Below are 17,797 nucleotides of genomic sequence, written 5' to 3'. Positions count from 1 at the left end.
CCACCTTACTTTACATTACATTACAGGTTAATGCTGCTAGAGCTGCATATTAGACCGCTGCCTTATAAGGCTGTTGACATGTATGGTAAATCTGGAGACCTGTGCATGCCTCTACCCAATTCTGCTTGTGATGAAGTAAACAATAGTTTGGTGTAATCCTTGAATGTGCTCTGTTGACTCTGGAATGCTGTGAGTGTTTGCAACCAGGGCAGTATGAGAGGTGACAGTTATTTGTTTGAAACATAATGACACCCACATGAGGGTAAGCACGATTTATGATATAGTTCACCAGTGGCATTTTATGGCTTTAGGAACACATTGCTGGTCTCTATTAGTCCACCTTCATATACTGAACTGTCCTGCACTGCCAGTGGTAAACTTTCATCACAGCATCCATTGCAGCTCATACAATACATAATATCATTCCAATTGTGACTTCTACACCATTTATGAGTTCCACAGCATTCACTTGGTGGGTGAATTATGATTGTTTTTCTAACCATAACTGCTAATCTCAAAGGTTTTTAGAATGAAAAGCAATACCACTGAGTCCCTGCAGAAAATTTGTTTCTACCTATTTAGTCCCCTAGGATTTCTCGCATTTGACTTCCAATTTTTTTTTTACTTTTACTCTGAGCAAGTTTTACTACCTGAGTCTCACCCACAGAAAATTCACAGTAATTGTACTAATGGCCTCATTTACAAGAAATTGATGCATTGGCCAAATGAGTCAGATTTCTTGCACTGCCCAATGATTCCCTAACAACACCATGGACACCATGGATGTGCTGTATTTACTGTACAGTGCTCCATGGCACACGTTTTAACAGATGAGTGGGAAATTCTGAACCATCTGCGGCACTAAACTGACATATTGCTGGACTAGCGTAAAAAAAAAATTGCTAATCCATCAATGTGAGGAAGGGTCCCATAGACAAAAGCCCAGCATCAGTTTATCACCTGGTCTGGGCAGGCATTAACATTTTCACAAAGTGAAGTCGCAGAATGAGGCAGTGAAATGGGAACATCTACCTTGCATATATTATACCTGGCACAGTGTCTTATGACAATTGAAGATTTATGCTATATCTGTGTCTCTGCTCAGAATCAGATCTCAGGCCTTTGTCACCACCTATTGGGCCAAGGTAATTACTTCATTTCCCAGCAGATGGATCAAAGCCTGCAAGAAAAGGCCCAATTAGCAGTGCTTGATTCAGTTCCTAGTAAAGGAAGGGTGGGGACACTCTGCATTGTTTAATTAGCTCACCAAACTGCACCTGGGCTGGGACAACCAAGGCCCCCTGGAACGATGAAGGAATGCCAGACCTCAGAAGCCAAAATAGGAGGGGCTGGGGAGAAGGCATCAGGCAACTGTATCAGCTCCAGGTAGAGCTGATGCTCTCAATGGAGATTTGTCCTTAGACAAGTTCAGTTGCCTTCTTGGATTGTAACAGAATGTTGTGCAGAAGGGTTGGGACAGGGTTGGAGGGATGATGTGGGGCCTGGCTTTTGGGTCTTTCTACCCCCACTTAATAGCCCCTGCATAAGGGAGAGAGAGTTGAGAAGACATTAGAACTAGAAGCAATGACAATGACAACCACTAGGTGTGTAATGTGAGAAGAGGGTATCACCAAAGGTATTTTCATCTACCTAATGTACATATTTATAATTTAAAACATAATATTTAGTAGTGTATGTGTAATAATGATATTCTCCCTTTTCCAAAGAAAAAGCATTGGTGGCACAATAATGTATTAGAAATGGGGTCTCTAGTTGGCAGAGGTATACACCATTGTCCAAGTAGGAACCACAATCCTAGTCAGGGTAAGTCACACACAATTCAAATTATCCTGTGCCCACTCCCTGGTAGCTTGGCACTGAGCAGTCAGGCTTAACTTAAAAGGCAATGTGCAAAGTATTTGTGCAATAAATCATGCATACAACACAGTAAAAACACCACAAAAATATACTACACATGTTTAGAAAAATATATGATATTTATCTGATTAAATTAAGTTCACAATGATCAATATTTGACAAGCATAAGTTGAAATATCACTTTTGCAATGAAGAAGAGTCTTAAGTCTTTAAGAATCAACAATAGTCTTTTGTGTGCACAATGTGCCTGGTTATCATCAAAATTATACGCACGAAGACCACTGAGGAGATGCTTGTAAAAAGGAAGGAAATCTGACGTGGCACAGACGATGCGTCATTTCTTCCCACGCTGCATGGGTTTTGCATCGATTTCCAGCGTGCAGTCTTGGATCCTCACTGCAATCTGAGGTCTTTTGATGCCCAGGAGCGATGTGTGGAAATCCTGGGCGTGCGGGATGATGTCAGAGGTGCTGCGTTGATCCAGTATGACGATGCGTCGGAGTTTCTGTCACACGGCAGGTGCTGCATCAATTGTTTATCCAGGAAGTCAGGCTGCATTGTTCCGCTATGGCTGTGTGTTGAAGATTTGGTCACAACGCAAGCACTGCGTCGATCTCACTTGGGGAGCCAGGCTGCATCATTCCGGTTCGGCAATGCAGCGATTTTCTCCCCGTTGGGCAGGCTTTGCATCTTTTCCAGCAGGCTGTGCATCAATTTCCACCGCACAAGGAGTTTCCTTAAAGAGAAGACGTCTTTTTGGCCCTAAGACTTCAGGAACAGGAGGCAAGCTCAATCCTAGCCCTTGGAGAGCACTTCTCAGCAAAGTCAGAGGCCAGCAAGGCAGCAGGGCAACAGCGAGGCATCATTCCTTTAATGCAAAGCAGTCCAAGTGAGTCCTTTGGGCATCCAGGAAGCTCCTCTTGACAGGTTGTAAGATCTGGTCCAGAGGGTCTGATTTGGTGGGGTAAGGGACTAATTTTACATACCCTAAAAATGCCTTTGAAGTGGGGGGGACTTCAACGAGTGGTTTTGAAGTGCACAAGGTCCCCTTTCAGTACAGGTCTGTCTGCCAAGGTCCCAACAAGGGTTTGGCAGTCCATTGTGTGAGGGCAGGTCACTAGCCTTTGAAATGTAAATGTCAGGCCCCTCCACCCTTCCAGCCCCTGGAAGACTCATTCAATATGCAGATGAGTGCAGGTGTGACTGATTATCCTGTGTTTCTTTGGGTCAAATGCACAACTGAGCTGTCAACCAGCCCAACCCAGATGGAGATTGGAGACAGGCTGTAAGGCACAGATGGATTTTAGGTGCAGGGAAATGCTCACTTTCTAAAAGTGGCATTCATAAAATAGTAATATAAAATCTAATTTCACCAATAAGCAGGATTTTCTATTACCATTCTGGCCATACTAAATATGACCTGGCTACCCCTTTCTGATCAGAATCTACCACTCAATCAGTATATGAGGGTAGCCCAAACGCTATCCTATGCAATGAGCAGGCCTCACATTAGTGGAGAATGAATTTAGGAGTTTTCCACTACCTGGACATATAAAACACACATGTACATGTCCTGCCTTTCACCTACATAGCACCATGCCCTATGAGTTACCTAGGGCCTATGTTAGGGATGACTTCTATGTAAAAAAAAGGGGGGTTTAAGGCTTGGCAAGTACTTTTAAATGCCAAGGGGAAGTGGCAGTGAAGCTGCACACACAGGCCTTGCAATGGCACGTCTGAGACATGGCTAAGGGGCTACTTATGTGAGTGGCACAACCAGTGCTGCAGCCCACTAGTAGCATTCAATTTACAGGCTCTGGGTACATGTAGAACACTTTACTAGGGACTTAAAATAAATTACATATGCCAATTGGGTATGATCCAATATTACCATGTTTTAGGGAGAAAGCACATGCATTTTAGCACTGGTTAGCTGTGGTAAAGTGCCCAGAGCCCTAAAGCCAGCAAAAATGAGTTCATAAAAAGAGAAGGAAGGGAAAATGTTTGGGTGTGACCCCTGCAGAAAGGCCATTTCTAACAAATGGTGTTGTTGCTTACTAGTGAGATGGGGTTACTAGCCCACTCTACTTCCCATGAGTAGGTCTTGGACTGCTCTGCTTTGCTACTCTGAGTGAGTCAAGTGTTATAATACTTACTTGGCTACCAGTAAAAACACAATTGCACATTTATTACTTGTGAAGGACTCACATTCTTTGCAACTAATATCCCAATTTCCTTCGGTCTATTAAATTGAAGTTAACTTTAAGGGAGATGATATGTTTTCCTAACAATTGGCTTTTAGCCTTCTGAGTACTTAATAAGGCTCTCCTTTTGAAAAGTTGTTTTCAATTAATTTTTATGGTTTATGACATACTGCATCCTGAACAGTTTCAAGCACACCAGCTACTTATAGCAACTTGGCCCTATGAAGCAGGATCTGTGTGCAGAACCTGACCTACACAAAGTTAAAAAGAGAGACACAGAAAAAAAAATATTTTCAACTTAAGCAGCATTTTTTTAAAAATTGGATATGAAATAGCAAACAACAAGTTGACACCAAATATGCTATCGCATGTTACATGCAGGTCTACCAGGTGCCCCAAGGTTATTGGAAAATGTTTCAACCCCCAAATTTTACATTTCCCCCACTGATGAATATCTGACAATTTTCCTGCAAATTTAACTTTAGACCCCTTTTAATGGATCTGCATGAAACTTGACATACAAGAAAATATTAAAGTTATTCTGTGCCCCTCTGCCCTTAACCTTGTCAATCCCTTGATGGATTTGCACAATACAAGATAAACCACTCTGGCCTTTGCCTGGCAACTATCATTCTTCAGTATCTATCCCATGGAAGTGAAATCCCTAGTTCAGACAATCAAACTTTTATCCTTGGTGTCCTTTGCCACAGGAAGTGATAACAGTGGTTTTCCACCAAAACCATCTTAAAACAAGGGATCCAGACAAGCAGACTTCATTGCCCACTATCCATCCCCACAATAAGGGCAGTAAGGGATGCCAATACAGTTCCCAGCATCCATTTCTACACAAAGTGACATCACAGGTTGCTCACTAAAACTATCTTTAGGTTTAACTATTTTTTATTTTAATTTCAAATACACTTTGTGTTAACTACAAATGTGTTGCTTGTGAGGACCAAGCTTGTGGAATAACATGAATGACCTGTATGACTCCCTAACTCTGTTTCACCCTCACCCCATTCTACTGGATGAGATTGCTTTAGAGCACCCATGGACTTTAATTTGCAGCATCTAGCATACAAGCAAATAAGGGTCAGGAGTGCCAACAAAAGTGTTGTAGGATCTAGTTTTGGGTATAGTTTGTGATACTTCTCCTGGTATGAGGTACATTGTTTTAAGAGATCATGGGCAGTTCAATTCTCTGCACTTATAGGGTAAAATGCAATGGCTTGTGGCTTTATTTTAATCTGTGTTCCACTGATAGTGTGATTGTTAGGGTGTCCCAGAGTCTGGCTAGTCATGCTTGTATTGATGGCACAGATTTTTTACCTCGAGTCTGCTACTATCATCTGTATAGGCCTCATCAAGGTAACTTCTGGTCATTTAACTCATTGATTAATGAGACATTCCTTTTCGGAAAGCTAAACGTGGAAGAATGACTCCCTTGGCCTTTTGGTATTTGTGCCTCTTTCTGTCTCTTTGATTACCTCTTCAGAGTGCTGGGCCAGTTTTGGGAAGTGCACAGCGCCCTGACCAACAGAGATTACTTATGGATTTGTCCTTCTTGTAAGAAACTGAGTTGTTGGATAACTGAGGTGTGAGCCCTGTTCAAGCACCAACCGCAATCCTTGTCAGGGTAAGGCACATGCAAACCCCAAAGCAACCTGTGTCAACCATCTGATAGTATGGCCCAGAGCAGTCAGGCTTAGCTTAGAAAATTAGAGCAGATTTTAATCAACAAATCAAGACCAAAACAACATAAATCCAATCAGTGGAACCAGAGGTATATATGTTTAAAGATTTTAGCACAAATAGCACCAAAGCACAAAGTGGCATCTCGGGCCATCTGTTCATGGTGGACTGGGTCAAAACCACACTTTCAGGCCAGCCGAAATGGTGCACAGGTTTTCTACCATCACCAGGTTTGGCCAGCTGAAGTTTACCTTCTCAAAATCCGTGCCAGGAGTCCTGTTCATGCTGCAGTGGCCTGTGAGGAGTAGGGAGAGCATTGAGGTTGTCTGCTGATGTAGCAAAAACAGCAGGCCAGGCATTGTGGTTGGACGTTGCTGGGGCTACGCACTGCCAGTCCCCGCAAAAGCTGATGCTGTAGTGCAAAGAGTCGGGCTGCCCGTGCTTCACCCTAAACTATGGAACGAGGGATGAGATTTTGGTGGAAAAGGCCAGTTTGTGGTTGCAAAGAGCTCAAACGTTTTATTTCAGGTTACTGAGTGACACTTAGGGTCTAGGACCCGAGCAGCACCACTTGGAGATCAGGAACTCACTGCAGCTGGGTCCAGGGTCTGGGCAGGATTCTGGGGAGCCTTGAAAGTCCTGAAAGCTCAGATTAGGAGGCCAGGAGACTAGCTCTTGGAGGCACTCTGGTAGCCCTGGAAGCTGCAGGTCCATTTACTCTCCTCAGGTAAGAGGGCAACAAGCAGCAGGTACTTCAGAGTAGCAGTCCAGCAGAGTGACAGTACCTTCAGTGCAGCAATCCTTCTTCCAGGCAGAGTTTTCACAGGTCCAGAAGTGTACTGAAGAGTTGGTGTGTGAGGTCCAGCATTTATACACAGTTGAGCTTCTGAAGTTGGGTGAATCTTCTAGAGGCATGCTTTTGAAGTGTACAGGTGCCCTGCCTTTCTGGCCCTGGCTCCAGACTAACTACATAGAGTATGAAGCTCTTTGTGTGGAGACAGAAAAAAACTATTCAAGTGTCAGTGGGTCTGGGCCCAGCTCATCCCATCCTGCCAGTGATGGCCCATCCCATCAAACTTAAGCTCCCCATTGTGTGTGGCTGCTTAGGAGGAATACAAAAAGCCCAACTGCCAACTACCCCTGGTCATGTGACTTAGAGACAGTTTGCAGCGACCAAATGGCTAAGGAAAGTACATGTCAACTTTCTAAAAGTGGCATTTTCAAAATTGCATCTTAAAATCCGACTTCACCATAAATTAGGATTTTTCATTGCAATTCCAGAGACACCAAACATGACTGAGTACCTATTCCCATTTGGAAATTATACCTATAAAATGTAATAATAAGGAAACTCCAATGTTATTCTCTGGGAGAGTTATGCCTTGTAGTAGTGAAAAACACATTTCAGAATTTTCACTACCAGGACAACAAGACATGTAAAATTGAAGTACATGTTCTACTTTTTAAATACATTGCGCCCTGCTCTCTGGGCTGTCCAGTGTGTACACTAGGGGTAGTTTATATATATTAAAAAGGAAGGTTTGAACCTGGCAAAGGGCTTTTTTTTACCAGGTTGAAATGGCAGTTTAAAACTGCACATACAGGTTCTGCAATGGCAGGACTGGGGCATATTTAATGTACTACTTAATTATGTGGCACCACCACCAGTACTTCTGGCCCAATAGTAGCATTTAGTTTATAGGCCCTACGCGTAGTTAGAGCCGCTTTACTTAGGTTTTGGAAGTAAATTAATATGTCATTTGGTTATACACCAATCTAATATGTTTTAAGGAGAGAGCACAAGTACTTTGGCACTGGTTGGTAGTGGTAAAGTGTGCAAAGTCTTAAGGCCAGCAAAATAGAAGTCAGCAAAAACAAGAGGTCTGAAGGCAATCAGATAGATTGAAAACCCTTCGAGGATGCCAGATCTAACGCCTCTTCACTATTTTATCTGGGTTCCTTTAGCAGTGTGTAGATGTTTATATTGAGTGTCTCTCATCTTGAGAACACTGTGCAGAGATATGCACCATGCCATACAACTTCTCTAACTCCTTGTGAGTAATGACTACACCTATTTACTCTCCCAGTGCTCCTGCCCTGCAGAATAAGCTTTTAAAGTATGGTTGGTCAAGTGCAAGCATAGAACTGAGATTAATTTCTTACAGTGTGTCCAATCTTGGAGATATTTTTCAAAGTTAGCCAGAAGCCATGAGGCTCTCTCTTTCACCCTATGGTATGGAACCCAGTGCCTGACCTTTGCATAAGACAATCTCGTTGCTTCTGGGAGATTGTACTATCTCATGAGCTATTAAAACAGTTTTTATGTGTCAATTTATAAACAATGACCCTACATGACACACCTGAAACTTCTTCTTATTGTTTGCTGGGGAAAAATATGGGCAAAATAGATAGGTATAATTGGAGACGAAAGGAAAGTAAGTCCTACCTTGTCCCATTTCTCTATGGTAACCATGGTAATAGATGAAGAATAGATTCCCCAATTTCTCTACAATTGTTGCATCCTGGGAACCTGCCAAAGGTTGAACATGCTAAACAATCATCTATGAAACCACATTGTTTTGATGTTTCTGGTTTTCCCCCTTTTGCCAGAAATGTAAGTTGTGTGACCTGAAAATATAATTGGAGGAACAATAAAATGAATTCCATTTGTCCACTGACGGGGGTATGCTGAATATACTACACATTACTGTAGTTGCCCTGGCTGATAGAGGAGTTGAATAACACCTGGGGTTGGCATAAGTAGGGGAATCACTTGTAACAGAATTTTGAGTAGACCCCTCATCTTGATTATGGCAATTCAGGCCAAGCATGAACAGTATTTCATATATTTCTTATGTTTGAAATTCATGAATGGTTGTATATATATTGCAAGAATGGTTGAGTGACACTACTGTACTAGTATGAGTGTGCTAGTATGACTTAACTTAATTCCCACGCATGTATTTGTCCGGAGTTCCACTGACTGAGTATAGGGTTACCGAGGGTGTCTATCTGATTAGGGAGCAGATTGATAAGTAGAGCCCCAGATTTCCTGATATTAAGTTTAAAGCTTGATACAGATTTATAAATCGCTATTTCTATTTCATCCAACAAAGATGACACCATGCTCTCCAAGGTATTAAGATGTCATCCAATAAACATTGTGAGTTGGACTATATCTGACAATGTTGCTACTCCTCTAATTTCTTTTCTTTTCCTAATGGCATTTTCAGGGGTCCAGTGTCAAAAGTCAAAAGCATTTAAAAGTGGTGAGTCACTCTTGTCTTGCCGAAATCTAGTGAAGGTTGAAGTATTTAATACATCAGATGATCAATGGATTTGTTAAATAACATTCAACTCATAATTCTGGCCCGTGCGTAAACAACTTAAGCACGGGTCGGAAAAAAATGTCAAACTCATAATCAGGCTCCTAGTGTTTTCTCCACATCGTTGGCAAGGGATAAATCCTGATTGGTCAGCTCCTACCATTTCTGAGATGAGCTGCCTGAAATAAGGCATTAAAATACTTGTAATATGTTTCACATCAATATTTAAAAGGGATATTGGTCTGTAACAGACACAATGGGCTGAGCCCTTACTCAGTTTAGGAATTACAACTACTGCAGCCTCTCACACTGTATAAATCAATGCACCTTTTCCCACATGTTGGGTGCCTTGGACGAGATGATCTCGTCCAAGGCACCGGTTCCCGGATGCCTTGGACGAGATCACCTCGTCCTGCACCCGGGAACCAGGGGTAGCGCTAGCGCTCCCCCCATGGGCCCCCACACCCCCCGGTCGTGGATGGAGGGGGACCCCGTCCCGCCACCCCCCCTGTGACGTCAGCGCGCGATCGCACGCTGACAATCACAGAGGCCTCCTCCCATCGCTCTGGAAGCTCAGCTTCCAGCACGATCTGAAGAGAAATGCTTTCGTGGAGGAGGCCGGAGAGGCTTCAAAGGGAAGGAAATGAATTTCCTTCTCTTTGAAGTCTCGATGAGCATTTTAGCAGCCGGATTGCAAGCAATCCGGCTGCTAAAACACCCACTAGACACCAGGGATTTACTTTAGTTTAGGAAATTGGCATGAGGGAGCGACCCCTTGGGCAAGGGTCGCTCCCAGGGGGGCATTTCTTTTTAAGGCCTTTTCTGCCCCCACGGGGGCAGAAACCTCTAGGCACCAGGGATCTTTTTTTTTTTTTGTTTTGTTTTTGTATTTTTTAGAGGTGGGGAAAGACCCCTCAGGCAAGGGTCGCTCCCCTAGGGTGTAAGTTATATTTAGGCCATTTCTGCCCCCCTTGGGGGCAGATTGGCCTATTTTTATGAGGCCAATCTGCTCCCGAGGGGGACAGAAACCACTAGACACCAGGGAGTTTTTTTTTTCTTTGTGAATTTCACGCAAGGGGAGCGACCCCTTAGACAAGGGTCGTTCCCCTGGGGGGCAAATTTATTTTATGCCATTTCTGCCCCCCCGGGGGCAGATCGGCCTATTGTTATTAGGCCGATCTGCCCCCAGGGGGGGCAGAAATCTCTAGGCGCCAGGGCAAATTTTTTTTGGGTGTTTTTTTTTTTTGTTTGTTTTTTTAAAGATGGGGAGCAACCCTTTAGGCAAGGGTCGCTCCCCTGGGGGGCAAATTGTATTTAGACCATTTCTGTCCCCCTTGGGGGCAGGTCGGCCAATTTTAGGTCAATCTGACCCCCAAGGGGGGCATAAACAACTAGGCACCAGGGATTTTTTTTGGCGCCAATGTCACGCAAGGGGAGCGACCCCGTAGTCAAGGGTTGCTCCCTGGGGGGGGTTTGGGGGGCGGGGCCAAATTTATTTTAGGCCATTTCTGCCCCCCGGGGGCAGATCGGCCTATTGTCATTAAGCCGATCTGCCCCCAGGGGGGGCAGAAACCTCTAGGTGCCAATGTCACGCAAGGGGAGTGACCCGTAGGCAAGGGTCGCTCCCCGGGGGGGGGGGGTGGGGGAGCGCAAATTTATTTTAGGCCATTTCGGGGCAGATCGGCCTATTGTTATTAGGGCAGATACCTCTAGGCGCCAGGGCTAATTTTTTCGTGTGTTTTTTTTTTTGTTTGTTTGTTTTTTTAGAGATGGGGAGCGACCCATTAGGCAAGGGTCGCTCCCCTGGGGGGCAAATTGTATTTAGACTCGGACAATTTTTGTTAGGCCAATCTGCCGCCATGGGGGCAGAAATCACTTAGGCACCAGGGATTGGTGTGTGTGTATGCGTGTGTTTTCTTAGGGAGGCAGTCCCATGGGTAAGGGTCGCTCCCCATGGGGGCACATTACTGTTGGCCATATCTGCCCCCAATGAGCCTATTTTTGGAAGGCCCATCTGCCCCAAGGGCATTTTTCCAAAAATAAGATGGTGGGGGTATGCCATACCCCCACCCCAAATAAATGGGGCCAAAGTTGTTCTGCCCACTAGTGGGCAGATGGGGCAATTACCCCTGATCCACACCCCGGGGGTAGAAAGTCTACTAGATGCCAGGGAATTTTAAAAAATCAAAAAATATTGGGGTGGTGGCTACCAACCAGTATGGGCCTGGTTATGCCCCCACCTCAGCTGAAGGGGGTAACAGTATTTCAGCTCTCCCCCGCACTCTAAAACATCTTATCCCACAGCAAGCAAGAAGAGATTTGATTATTTTGGGTTTTAGTTTTACATTTGGGCCATGAGAACTTGGCTTACTCTCAAAATCGTCCCACTTGCAATGGTGAGGGCTGCACTTTATGGACTTTGGTTTGCTGCCATGTAGAAAAATCCACAAGACCTTGACACATTTGAAAACTAAACATCTGGGTGATTCCAGGGTGGTGTGTTTCACATGCACCCCACACCATTTTTGTACCCACAATCCCCTGCAAACCTCCAACTTTGCTGGAAATCACACATTTTTCCCAAGTTTTTGTGATGGAACCTTCTGGAATCTGCAGGAATCCACAAAATTCCTACCACCCAGCATTGTCTCATCTATACCGATAAAAATGCTGCTGCACTTGTCAGCCTAAAAGTGTTTTTTTTGCAAACTGCCCTTTTGGACCCCTTGTGTTCCCCCTCAATATCGACATGTTTTTGGCTCTTCCCTTTCACAAGGACTTGGCACACCTACACAAATGAGGTGTCATTTTTACCGGGAGACTGAGGGGAACATTGGGAGGTATGAAATGTGTCCCAGTGCGGTGATCCCACACAGAAATGTGGGAAAAATTTGACTTTTTAGCTAAATTTGAGGTTTGCTGACGATTCTGGGTAAGAAAACATTGGGGGATCCACGCAAGTCACACCTCACTGGACTCCATCAGGTGTCTAGTTTTCAGAAATGTCTGGGTTTGGTAGGTTTCTCTAGAAGGCTGCTGAGCCCAGGACCAAAAATGCAGGTGCCCCCCTGCAAAAACAGGTAGTTTTGTATTTGATAATTTTAATGTGTCCAGATAGTGTTTTGGGGCATTTCCTTTCGTGGGCGGTAAGCCTACCCACACAAGTGAGGTACCATTTTTATCGAGAGACTTGTGGGAACGCTGGGTGGAAGGAAATTTGTGGTTCTTCTCAGATTCCAGAACTTTCTGTCACCGATATGAGAGGAAAAAGTGGTTTTTGGTCAAATTTTGAGGTTTGCAAAGAATTCTGGGTAACAGAACCTGGACAAAGCCACACAAGTCACCCTATCTTGGATTCCCCTAGGTATCTAGTTTTAAAAAAAGCACTGGTTTGCTAGGTTTCCGCAGAGGCCGGCTGAGCTAGAGACCAAAATCCATAGGTAGGCACTTTGTAAAAAAAACCTCTGTTTTCTGTGAAAAAATTTGATGTGTCCATGTTGTGTTTTGGGCCCTTTCCTTTCGTGGACGCTAGGCCTACCCACACAAGTGAGGTACCATTTTTATCGAGAGACTTGGGGGAACGCTGGGTGGAAGGAAATTTGTGGCTCCTCTCAGATTCCAGAACTTTCTGTCACCGAAATGAGAGGAAAAGGTGTTTTTTTTGGGTCACATTTTGAGGTTTGCAAAGGATTCTGGGTAACAGAACCTGGTCAGAGCCCCACAAGTCACCCTATCTTGGATTCCCCTAGGTGTCTAGTTTTAAAAAATGCACTGGTTTGCTAGGTTTTCCCAGGGGCCGGCTGAGCTAGAGGCCAAAATCCATAGGTAGGCACTTTGTAAAAAAACACCTCTGTTTTCTGTGAAAAAATGTGATGTGTCCACATTGTGTTTTGGGCCATTTCCTTTCGTGGACGCTAGGCCTACCCACACAAGTGAGGTATCATTTTTATCGAGAGACTTGGGGGAATGCTGGGTGGAAGGATATTTGTGGCTCCTCTTAGATTCCAGAACTTTCTGTCACCGAAATGAGAGGAAAAATGTTTGTTTTTGGTCAAATTTTGAGGTTTGCAAAGGATTCTGGGTAATAGAACCTGGTCAGAGCCCCACAAGTCACCCTATCTTGGATTCCCCTAGGTGTCTAGTTTTAAAAAATGCACTGGTTTGCTAGGTTTCCCAGGTGCCGGCTGAGCTAGGGGCCAAAATCCACAGGTAGGCACTTTGTAAAAAACACCTGTTTTCTGTGAAAAAATGTGATGTGTCGACGTTGTGTTTCGGGCCATTTCCTTTCGTGGGTGCTAGACCTACCCACACAAGTGAGGTACAGTTTTTATAGGGAGACGTGGGGGAGCGAAGGTTGGAAGGAAATTTGTGGCTCCTCTCAGATTCAAGAACTTTCTGTCATCGAAATGAGAGGGAAAGGTGTTTTTTTGGTCAAATGTTGAGGTTTGCAAAGGATTCTGGGTAACAGAACTTGGTCAGAGCCCCACAAATCACCATATCTTGGATTCCCCTAGGTGTCTAGTTTTTCAAAATGCACTGGTTTGCTAGGTTTCCGCAGGTGCCGGCTGAGCTAGAGGCCAAAATCCATAGGTAGTCACTTTGTAAAAAAACACCCTTGTTTTCTGTGAAAAAATGTGATGTGTCCACGTTGTGTTTTGGGCCATTTCCTTTCGTGGGCGCTAGGCCTACCCACACAAGAGAGGTACCATTTTTATCGGGAGACTTGGGGAAACGCTGGGTGGAAGGAAATTTGTGGCTCCTCTCAGATTCCAGAACTTTCTGTCACCGAAATTAGAGGAAAAGGTGTTTTTATGGTCAAATTTTGAGGTTTGCAAAGGATTCTGGTTAACAGAACCTAGTCAGAGCCCCACAAGTCACCCCATCTTGGATTCCCCTAGGTGTCTAGTTTTCAAAAATGTGCTGGTTTGCTAGGTTTCCCTAGGTGCCGGCTGAGCTAGAGGCCAAAATGCACAGGTAGGCACTTTGTAAGAAAACACCTGTGTTCTGTGAAAAAAGTTGATGTGTCCACGTTGTGTTTTGGGCCATTTCCTCTCGTGGGCGCTAGGCCTACCCACACAAGTGAGGTACCATTTTTATCAGGAGACTTGGGGAAACATTGGGTGGAAGGAAATTTGTGGCTCCTCTCAGATTCCAGAACTTTCTGTCACCGAAATTAGAGGAAAAGGTGTTTTTATGGTCAAATGTTGAGGTTTGCAAAGGATTCTGGGTAACAGAACTTGGTCAGAGCCCCACAAATCACCATATCTTGGATTCCCCTAGGTGTCTAGTTTTTCAAAATGCACTGGTTTGCTAGGTTTCCGCAGGTGCCGGCTTAGCTAGAGGCCAAAATCCATAGGTAGTCACTTTGTAAAAAAACACCCTTGTTTTCTGTGAAAAAATGTGATGTGTCCACGTTGTGTTTTGGGCCATTTCCTTTCGTGGGCGCTAGGCCTACCCACACAAGTGAGGTACCATTTTTATCGGGAGACTTGGGGAAACGCTGGGTGGAAGGAAATTTGTGGCTCCTCTCAGATTCCAGAACTTTCTGTCACCGAAATTAGAGGAAAAGGTGTTTTTATGGTCAAATTTTGAGGTTTGCAAAGGATTCTGGTTAACAGAACCTAGTCAGAGCCCCACAAGTCACCCCATCTTGGATTCCCCTAGGTGTCTAGTTTTCAAAAATGTGCTGGTTTGCTATGTTTCCATAGGTGCCGGCTGAGCTAGAGGCCAAAATGCACAGGTAGGCACTTTGTAAGAAAACACCTGTGTTCTGTGAAAAAAGTTGATGTGTCCACGTTGTGTTTTGGGCCATTTCCTCTCGTGGGCGCTAGGCCTACCCACACAAGTGAGGTACCATTTTTATCAGGAGACTTGGGGAAACATTGGGTGGTAGGAAATTTGTGGCTCCTCTCAGATTCCAGAACTTTCTGTCACCGAAATGAGAGGAAAAGGTGTTTTTTTGGTTGAATTGCGAGGTTTGCAAAGATTTCTGGGTAACAGAACCTGGTCAGAGCCCCACAAGTCACCCCATCTTGGATTCCCCTAGGTGTCTAGTTTTTAAAAATGCGCTGGTTTGCTAGGTTTCCCCAGGTGCCGGCTGAGCTAGAGGCCAAAATCCACATTTAGGCACTTGTAAAAAACACCTCTGTTTTCTGTGAAAAAATGTGATGTGTCCATGTTGTGTTTTGGGCCATTTCCTTTTGTGAGCGCTAGGCCTACCAACACAAGTGAGGTACCATTTTTATCGGGAGACTTGGGGGAATGCTGGGTAGTAGGATATTTGTGGCTCCTCTCAGATTTCAGAACTTTCTGTCACCGATATGAGAGGAAAAAGTGTTTTTTGGTCAAATTGTGAGGTTTGCAAAGGATTCTGGGTAACAGAACTTGGTCAGATCCCCACAAGTCACCCCATCTTGGATTTCCCTAGGTGTCTAGTTTTTAAAAAATGGGCTGGTTTGCTAGGTTTCCCCAGGTGCCGACTGAGCTAGGGGCCAAAATCTACAGGTAGGCACTTTGCAAAAAACACCTGTTTTCTGTGAAAAAATGTGATGTGTCTATGTTGTGTTTTGAGCCATTTCCTTTTGTGGGCGCTAGGCCTACCAACACAAGTGAGGTACCATTTTTATCGGGAGACTTGGGGGAACACAGAATAGCAAAACAAGTGTTATTGCCCCTTGTCTTTCTCTACATTTTTTCCTTCCAAATGTAAGGCAGTGTGTAAAAAAGACGTCTATTTGAGAAATGCCCTGTAATTCACATGCTAGTATGGGCACCCCGGAATTCTGAGATGTGCAAATAACCATCAGCACCTTATCTTGTGGCCATTTTGGAAATACAAAGGTTTTCTTGATACCTATTTTTCACTTTTTATATTTCAGCAAATGAATTGCTGTGTTCCTGGTATAGAATAAAAACCCATTGCAAGGTGCAGCTCATTTATTGGCTCTGGGTACCTAGAGTTCTTGATGAACCTACAAGCCCTGTATATCCCCACAACCAGAAGAGTCCAGCTGACGTAACAGTATATTGCTTTAAAAAATCTGACATCCCAGGAAAAAGTTACAGAGTAAAACGTGGAGAAAAATGGCTGGTTTTTTTACCTCAATTTCAATATCTTTTTATTTCAGCTGTTATTTTCTGTAGGAAACACTTGTAGGATCTACACAAATGAACCCTTGCTGAATTCAGAAGTTTGTCTACTTTTCAGAAATGTTTAGCCTTTTGGGATTCAGCATTGGTTTCTCACCCATTTTGGTCACTAACTGGAAGGAGGCTGAAAGCACAAAAAATAGTAAAAATGGGGTATGTCCCAGTAAAATGTCAAAATTGTATTGAAAAATTGGGTTTTCCAATTCAAGTCTGCCTGTTCCTGAAAGCTGGTAAGATGGTGATCCTGCCACCATAAACCCTTTTTTCACATTTAAAAAAAAAAACTAAATTGTCACTGTATTTTGGCTAATTTCTTGGTCTCCTTCAGGGGAACCCACAAAGTCTGGGTACCTCTAGAATCCCTAGGATGTTGGAAAAAAAGGACGCAAATTTGGCGTGGGTAGCTTATGTGAACAAAATGTTCTGAGGGTCTAAGTGCGAACTGCCCCAAATAGCCAAAAAAAGGCTCGGCACTGGAGGGGGAGAAGGCCTGGCAGCGAAGGGGTTAAAGTCCTTTAATCACCTAGGCAGTTTCTGAGCCAGTTTATTGCAATATCATTTTAAAAAATGTGGGGACTCCATCTAGCCCTGGGAATTTCCCTTACTTAAGCTTTCTTAAGGCGCTCATATCTTCTTGCATTGTTGTGGGCTCCTCTGCACTTTTGACTTTTGCAGGGTTTTGCAATTAAGGATTTTATGCTGAAACCTCTGATTTTTGTGTAAATGATTTTAGTGAGAATTTTATATTTACAAATACTTGAGAAACCATTGAAGTCAGTGTTACAAAGCAGAACTGTAAAAAGACCGGAAGGTTACATACAGTAATAGCGCTATGGCAGATTGGACAACGGGTATGTAGAAACCAATATAAGGCTAAGGACACAGGTTAGTACAGTTCAGTAGACATGATTAAGATATTCATTGGTGAGATGCTGAAGGGTTCAGATTGGAGGGTGGGGTTACAATATGAGGATAAATATACAGTCTCAGTGTAGGGAAGAAGAGGCTATGGATTTTGCAAGATCTAAGACAATGGTACCAGAGAGGAGATCCCGAAACAAAAGTTAATTATTGAAAAGAGGTGTGTGGTGTGAGGAAAGGCACATATCACAGGGCAGGGGATCGTCCTTTGGGAGAGTTTCCAGAATTTGCCACATAATGTTCCAGTCTCTTGCTATCAGACATCAACATAGGCCACAGGCTTCTTCACTATATAGGGCTGTGCTTTCAGCTTTCTCCAGGTACAGAAGGTTTCAACACCAAATGTCAAATGAGGAAGGCTGGGGGAGCCTTCCATTTAGTGATAATGACCCACTTATCAATTAGTTGTGTGAGCGCAAGGAAGCACACTGCAGTTTTGTCCTTTTTGGACCATTTAAAGATGGCCAGCTCACAGGTCTCTCAGGAGTCCAGCTTTGGAATCCTCTGTCAATTCTGCTAGCCATAGTATAACATCCAACAAAAAGGGTTCAAGCTTGGGCATCTCCACAACATATGTCAAATGGGCGCTAGTGTGCAACCCCAGTGAATACAGGTTGGATTAATTAG

At 43.9% G+C, this 17,797-nt stretch overlaps 1 protein-coding gene across 1 annotated transcript in view; it reads right to left on the bottom strand.

Annotated features, from left to right (window-relative positions):
* The window catches only part of LOC138284406 (mucin-2-like), a 1,072,535-nt gene that overhangs the window by 959,647 nt on the left and 95,091 nt on the right, over positions 1 to 17,797 (bottom strand). The gene's annotated exons all lie outside the window — the stretch shown is intronic.

Source organism: Pleurodeles waltl, chromosome 3_1 (genome assembly GCF_031143425.1).
Source record: "Pleurodeles waltl isolate 20211129_DDA chromosome 3_1, aPleWal1.hap1.20221129, whole genome shotgun sequence".
NCBI lineage: Eukaryota > Metazoa > Chordata > Amphibia > Caudata > Salamandridae > Pleurodeles > Pleurodeles waltl.
The sequence above is the reverse complement of the archived record's forward strand: the minus strand, read 5'-3'. Positions and strand labels throughout refer to the sequence as shown.